Below are 7,420 nucleotides of genomic sequence, written 5' to 3'. Positions count from 1 at the left end.
TAATTAATTAAATTAAATTATTATGTATACTGTTTGGATTTTTTATCATCAAGAATTCGCGAAATACTTCACTTATTCTCAATTAATTCACTCGGTATTTCTGAGTTCCGAATTGAACATATTTGGAGTCTATTTAATTGTTTCTTGGTTACGACTCAGCTGAGCCAATTGGCTCAAGCTCATATCGATTGTACTGACCTCACATAATCAATTTCGAGATGCATTCTATTTTAGGTCATCTTCCTTATCTTATTATGCGTATTTGTCTCAAAACAGCCGTGCCATCGTCCAGCTTTAAATAGGAATGATTTTATATGAGTTTATTAAACGTAATTTTGCTCAAGCGAAAAAATAGTGACTCGTTAATCTGACGGACTGAAATAAATAGATTTCGGAAAAAAGATAAATAGATGCTGTTTCGTAATGAAATAAAAACGAAACGCCAAGTAGCTGGACGCCAAAAGCAACAAATCAACTGTCGTCGCGCCTCGGATCTGGATAATCACCTTCACGATCCTGTCACGTCGTTTTGTAATAATCGTGTACTTGAAAATATTGCTAATTATTTGAGCCTTTTGTTCTCATAATTATCTGACACTCTAAAGGAAATTTTGCGGTCCAAATGCGACGAAGCTATATACGAATTTTCAGGAAAGTACCAGGTGTTTTGGATACTGCATATCAGCTTTAGGCGTTGTATTTGCTTTAATCATCAGAAAAATTTAGACTATAAATAAAACTCAACAAACAACAAATAATATGCAATCTGAAAAGACACTCGTGTAAAATAATTGCGGCTATTTTGGCAGATCAGAAGTGAAAGGACATAAAAAACATCCTATAGCTTCTCGGAAAGGAAAATTGAATTTGATTTCACTCCGCTTAGGGAAATTGTAGTTAACAGCCCATACTTTTTCTTGTGCAAACACATTTATAAATTAAAACCAAATTTTTGGTTTAAGAAATTGCTCTGTTAAGTGTTCAAAAAAAAGTCAAAATATGGTCGTGTAAAGTACTACGGCTTTTTTAAGCAACAAGAGCTTTAACTTTCTTTTCATTATTTTTCAACTAAAAACTGTTTCTTGAACGGTCAACGTAGGTGAAATTTTGCTATTTATATAACATATTTGCGCATATCCTAATTCGTTTAAAATGAATTGCTTCTGGAATATTTGAGAAGTTAGAAGCATGGGATTGTTATACAATTTAATATAAATACATAGGTATAAGAGAGGAGAGTATGTTTGATATTTTTATATCTAATATACTAAATATAGTTGCAAAACACATTTTTCTTTGAAGTTGATGAATAGTTGTTGATTGGCGCCTAGTCCAATATTGAAAGAATGAAGAATAAAGAAACAATTTCGTAATTAATAATAAGTACCCGCGTCAAATTGCATCCAACATAGGGCTTTATCTGGTTTGTCGGATCTGGGCGAATAAATCTTGGACTAGATTAATGGTTTCGGTTTGATGGTTAATGGAAAACTCCTGTTTTATGCCGATACGATGTGTTCCTTGCCAGGATATTAGCAAATCTTCTAGTGTAAGCACAAACTAAAGGTTGATAATTTCGAGGAAGCTTTGATAAATGGAGAATCCGATCTCTGGACCTTTCGGGTATTAATTATGCACGTTGCTGAATATAATCTCATTATTAAGGGCATCGTTATGTTGAACACTTCAATCGATATTTCCCTTCGACGTGCATAAAATATTAAAAGTAATGTGTTAGACGATCTCTGCATAATTAAGAAACTTTATTGTAGAAACCTGTTTGCTTCTGTTCAGGCAAAAACTGGACAAAATGAATTGGAAGGCATACATGTTTTTGGACATATGGATAACAAATGTAAAAGTATAAGAAGCAAGAGAAAAAATTAAGTCAAATATATTAACTTTTTCTGAATTGGGTTTTGCAGATGTAGGTGTACCTGGTAAATCTTTTATTTTTTTTGTTTTCATTTAGTTTTTAAAGCAAACTTTACAGTTTTTCTACTATTATTAATGGAGACTTTCGCCATATAACTTTCCAAACGTTGAAAATTGAATGGAAAATGGAGGAACTTATTCTCAATTATCATTTCTGAGTAAAAGCAGAATTGTAAATTGTCCCGTAGAAAGTTTTTACTCCCCTATTTTTAATTACATTTTTTGTTAATAAATAATGTTCATTATCAATGCTTATCAATAGTACACCTTCATATAGTCAAATCTTCTATATCATAGACATTAATATTCTCTTCTCTTGCCGCTTCTCTTAGAATGTCTTAGAGAGTCCTAAACCGTTAACCAATTAGGCTCAAATTTACACAATATATTTGCTTTGATCGTGGAGATTTAGAACGTGGATATTATATTATTACAGACGATTATCTGCATGTATACGTATGTTGTGATGTTTATGTTACAGTACAACTATAGCTTATGATCGCAGTACTTACGAAGGTGCTGTCGATATACTCCTGTTTTGATTGAAACTGCTAAATAACATTTCGCTTTATTGCCATTTTCCAGAAAAATTAATATGTGATCTATTTTTAATAAATTTTTGATGCGATTTATTTACAAAATATGCCTATTTGGCTATCGTAAGACGATTGAAATCAAATTTAAATATTTTGGTGTTTCCAGTCCTATAGTTCAGAGAACTTATATTACGATCTATTCCGTCTAGGTTGAGGTTTTTTATTTGGAAAATTGTAGTATGTAAGTTAAATAGAAACCAAATGATCTATGGTGACTAAATCAGCAACAGATATGTACCTACACTTTACAAACCCAATATTTTTGCTATCTTAATATTTAGGCGAACCGCATATTTTAGTTCCGCAGACAATACGAGAAGAAAAACAGGATAAACTTAATATTTGTTGAAGATTCTTAGTATTTTTTTTTGTTATATATCTGTCGCCTTATTAAAGTTATTTAAGTTTCGTTAAAATAATGAAACTTGAGTTAAATTTGGAAATTGTAGATTCGAAGTTTAGAACCATTTTAGCCGATCTCAGATTGGGAAAGTCACCAGCACTAATTTCTGGTTTGGAGTTGATGAAATAAATATTTAATGTTTTCGATAATCGATAAAGATTGGATTGACTTCGCCGAAGCTCAACTGATATTCTGGACTGGTATAATGCCCGTCTGATTAATAGTCCTCTCCTTTAATTTACCCAAAATGAAGCGTTATCTATTTCGTTAGTTTGTTGTCGATAAAGCCTTCCCTGTATTAATGGTTTGCGCTTGTTGGTTAATGAACGGCTAGTGTTTCATACTGAAACAACGTAATTCTTGCCATGATCCAAGCAAATCTTCTGGTGTAAGCACAAACTGAAGATTGATTAGACATTTTGAGGAAGGGTGATTAAATGGGGTATAATCTCATTATTAGGGATGCTGGCATGTGTAGCTAATCTGCTAATAATTGTCGTTGTTTGAGAGCTGAAGCAAAACTAATATTAAACATTTATCAAGTAATAACACATAAGTAAAGGTCTAGACTACTTAATGTCGAAAAAACATAAAAGGGCGCTCCTAGATTAGTTGGACCCTATTGAACTTCAATGCTGTTAAAGAGGGTTCTAAGAAGACAGAGAGCGTGGTCAGCTGAAAGCATTAATTATGCGACCGCTTAAATAATTGATACGATTAATCCGATAATAAATTGAGGTATTGCAAACTTATATAGGCCGGTAAAGCCCATTTCCTCGGTAGGTGTTGTTTTAATAATGTTTTAAATTGCAAATACAGATATGCTGCGGGGCGTGTAGAAACCATTATAATTCACGAATGGATTTATAGAGATAGAGTGCACTGTATACTACTATTTATAGCTATTACTGACGTTATTATGAAAAACGGCTTTCTATATTTCGCTTTGGCTTTATTGTGCTGGGCCGCGAATCCAATCAGGCGCATATATCTTGGTAATTTCACCGATAATTTAATTTTACTTCAATCCAGCGAGTAGATAGAATGCCACTTCTTTAGATCATATTTTCATACTTTTAAATTTCTATTTTCAATTCTAGATTTATTGATCGAGTGAAGATTTGTGGTTTAATCCTCTATAGAATTTGCAGGTTCTATACTAATCTTTTTTCGTAGTGTACGAGGCATATACTTCCATTAAGCATACATTTTTTACCCCAGTTAATTAAAGTTGCTAGATTAATAGCGCCAACACCAGAAAAAGATATTTTTGTTTCAAATTTATCCTGCTTCAGCTCACCAACGTGTACTAAGGATATCTCATTTTACTGGATTAAACATGACAACCAGCGTTTCAGATTTGAAAAATATCGTCTCGCATTTAAATTCAGCAGAAGAATATAAACCTGGAGAAAAAAGATAAAGCCCTATACGTTTTAGAGTTATTTTCATAATGTGTTATTCGCGTATGTCTCGAATAAATGCGAATACATGAATATTGTTATTTATGTGCGGAGAATGACGCAACATTTTCGTATCACATCTCTATATGACTCGTTTCTGTAAAACGCCTGCTTCATTTAGCCGTTTTTGCTCATCCGCAGGTATTTTTTCTCATAGCAGTCGTTGGTATGCTTCAATAGTTTATTTGGGCATATTAAATTCTCATTTATATTGGAGCCTGTCGAGGAATCGTTCCCATTTAGCTTTGGCTAATCAATCACTGGGGAAATGCACTATTTCAGGCGTATCACTGTTTTTTTTCTGAAAACCTCTCAATAACATTCCGTTAGTTAATAAATCACAGTCGATATATGCCTTAACTTTCGGAATAACATTTCGCTATCTTTGATATAGATGTGGATTTGAAGCAAGCATGTTAAAACGATGTTTTTTCACTTTTTTAAATCGTGCAATCATCAGTTTTTTTTTTCATTTTGTTGCAGGGATGACTGGTGAGTTAATCTTGAAAGCATTCTGCGTACTTACGTAAGTTGTTTGACGAAAAGCTTATTTTATATTAACACATTTCAATGATGTTATGAATTTAAAATTTCCATACTTCTAACATTAACTTTTACTGCATTTTTTGGTGAGCAACATCAAAATATGCAATAATAGAAATTAGTCTAGAATTTCTAGCTCAGCTTAAATAAATAGTTGTATAGAACTTTATTCACATTTCCATAAAGATTTCAATAATTTCTCTGACAGTTCAGTAATACCTAACTGCGCACCTAATTTTGCTCCGAGCGAAGAAAATTACAGCTTGTAACATGTAATTTTCCATTCTGCACAACGTGGCTCCGTACCGTATTTGGTATAACAACCAATAACTGTTTTTTATTTTACATCGCAAAGATTTCAATAACACACATTCCGAAAATTCAGTAAAGCTAATGATTTGCATCGTTAAATTTTTGGCCGACATTTAAGTTGATAGCAAACCGATTCTTCTTCTTTTAACGCCAACTTAATTGTTCTTGTTACGGAAATAGTAAAAATATTAAAAATGTATTTCTGTGGTATTTAGGATATTTTTAACAACGTCTATGATGCTTCTTTCGCACAATTATCGTGCCAATAATAAGGCCTTTATAAAAAAGTGTGGAAAAATTGTTATACAATTATTTTTTCCAGAAGTCAAATCATCAAAGTTTGCTGGAAGTTTCTCATATGTGACATTTAGTTTAGCAAGTTCTTGTTATCTCACTTATTGCCATTCCACATGTTTTTGATTTGATACTTTTGAGACCACAAATGCCATTTTAGTCAATTATGTTCAAGTGACTAAAATGTTAATAGTTGGAATGTATGTACCATATTACTTGGGTTATATGGATGATTGAAGAATATTATTAAAATTTTCAATTTGAGGCCTTTTCATCAATAGCATTGGGTTTACAAAATTTCAAAATTATTTATAACTTTGACATTAACATTATGTTAAGTTCCAATTCTATATGAAACTTTAATTTAGTGGTCTATAACTTATTTGTAAGCACCAATTTTATTTGATCCTTGTCATCACCAAAAACTCGTTAAATCTTTGACTACCACTTTGTTACGTTGAATGAAGCAACAGTTTACAAAATACCTGTTAATTGATTTAAGGGGTTTCTATGTGATTTTGATATTTTATTAATAATGATGATCAGGTTTAGTTGCTTTGAATTAATGAAATTTTTTTGTTTTGTTAAAATGTTCCTTCATCGAATGGCAGTCTTGAGCTGAAGCGATGATCTTTGATCGACCAATGATCTTTGATTCCCGGCTTTATGAAGCTGTATTTACAAATAGGCTAAAATTTAGTTATTGAAAGCTCAATGTTGTGCACTTGATTTACCCAGACAGACCATATAGTCTTTTATACAGTCATTTATACAGAAATCTATTTTTAGAGAAATTTAAATTATACGACACATTTTCCATCTTTTCCACGACACAAATTGTTAAACTTCGATTACTTGCCAGCGGAAATGAGTAGCGACTTTTACATTACGTAAGTTGATAGTTCGTTAGAATTTCCATCGATTTGCCCGTAGAATGGCGTTTCAACAGAATCTAATAATCGTTTTTTTTTTATGTTTGCATTTTATAAGCAGGAATGGGTTCAGTCAAATTTTCCGGAATTCAGGTCGGTTTCTGTCGAGCTGTTTACCTTTCGTTACATCTTCCAAATGGCAACGCCAAAGTAAATGTTATTCACTGTGTGCTTTTCGAGTTTTCTAACTAAAGGGCGCAAGTTTTAGTTCGAGAGGAAGAGAGGTTGGCCGCAGAATTTTAAAATTATTTTATTATGCCCACGTTTCTTCTTGGATGAGTGTGCTTTATAGCTAGTGGGCAATATAAACTATATGGGTACTTGTGATAATTATTGAGAAAGGTTAACGGGGAGATCATAGAAGTGTATTTGGAAAAAATCAACTATATTTGTTTTAGTGTATATTTTTTTATTATTTCACTGATCCATACTAATCTCATAGGGCAGAAAAGGTGGATAATTTCCAAAAAAAAACTTACAGCGATAATTGTTGTAAATGTTTAGTTAAGTATTAGTGTGCGTTAATGCCATTGGAAACTTTCAGTCCTATGCATTTTAAGGCTAACTATAAATGTTTTAGAGATGCAACTTTTGCAACTTCAGGAAAGTGAGCCAATTTTACTGGATAGGGTACGTTTGCTTGTTGCTCGATCATTGAACACTGCAGTTATCTAACTCCAGCTCGACTATTTTGGAGACTTTCAAAAGTTAATCGTGCGCTAATGAGACGTAAGACTCATTAACTAAATAATTCAGTTAAATTTGATCTTTTAAAAAAGATAAGCAGCCAAGCTGATTTGAGTTTCCATTCTATAAAATTACTTTTATTTTTTCAAAAATTCACAGGGTATCCACAAATTTATACAGGGTATTCACAAATTTAAACTAATCAAATAAGAACTTTAAGTGGCTCTAACTTGATTAATTTAAATACAACCCCAT

At 32.2% G+C, this 7,420-nt stretch overlaps 1 protein-coding gene across 2 annotated transcripts in view; it reads left to right on the top strand.

Annotated features, from left to right (window-relative positions):
• LOC109546376 (capon-like protein) overlaps positions 1 to 7,420 on the top strand; it is a 116,354-nt gene that overhangs the window by 22,041 nt on the left and 86,893 nt on the right. The window contains exon 2 of one of the 2 annotated variants that reach the window (XM_019917325.2): positions 4,881 to 4,889. The exons of the other annotated variant lie outside the window; for it this stretch is intronic. The gene's annotated coding sequence lies outside the window, so the exon portion shown is untranslated. The remainder of the gene's footprint in view (positions 1 to 4,880; positions 4,890 to 7,420) is intronic. 2 annotated transcript variants of the gene reach the window in all.

Source organism: Dendroctonus ponderosae, unplaced genomic scaffold, assembly GCF_020466585.1.
Source record: "Dendroctonus ponderosae isolate FM_Combo_2020 unplaced genomic scaffold, Dpon_F_20191213v2 Dpon_F_20191213_8, whole genome shotgun sequence".
NCBI lineage: Eukaryota > Metazoa > Arthropoda > Insecta > Coleoptera > Curculionidae > Dendroctonus > Dendroctonus ponderosae.
This window is presented reverse-complemented; position numbering and strand designations above follow the sequence as displayed.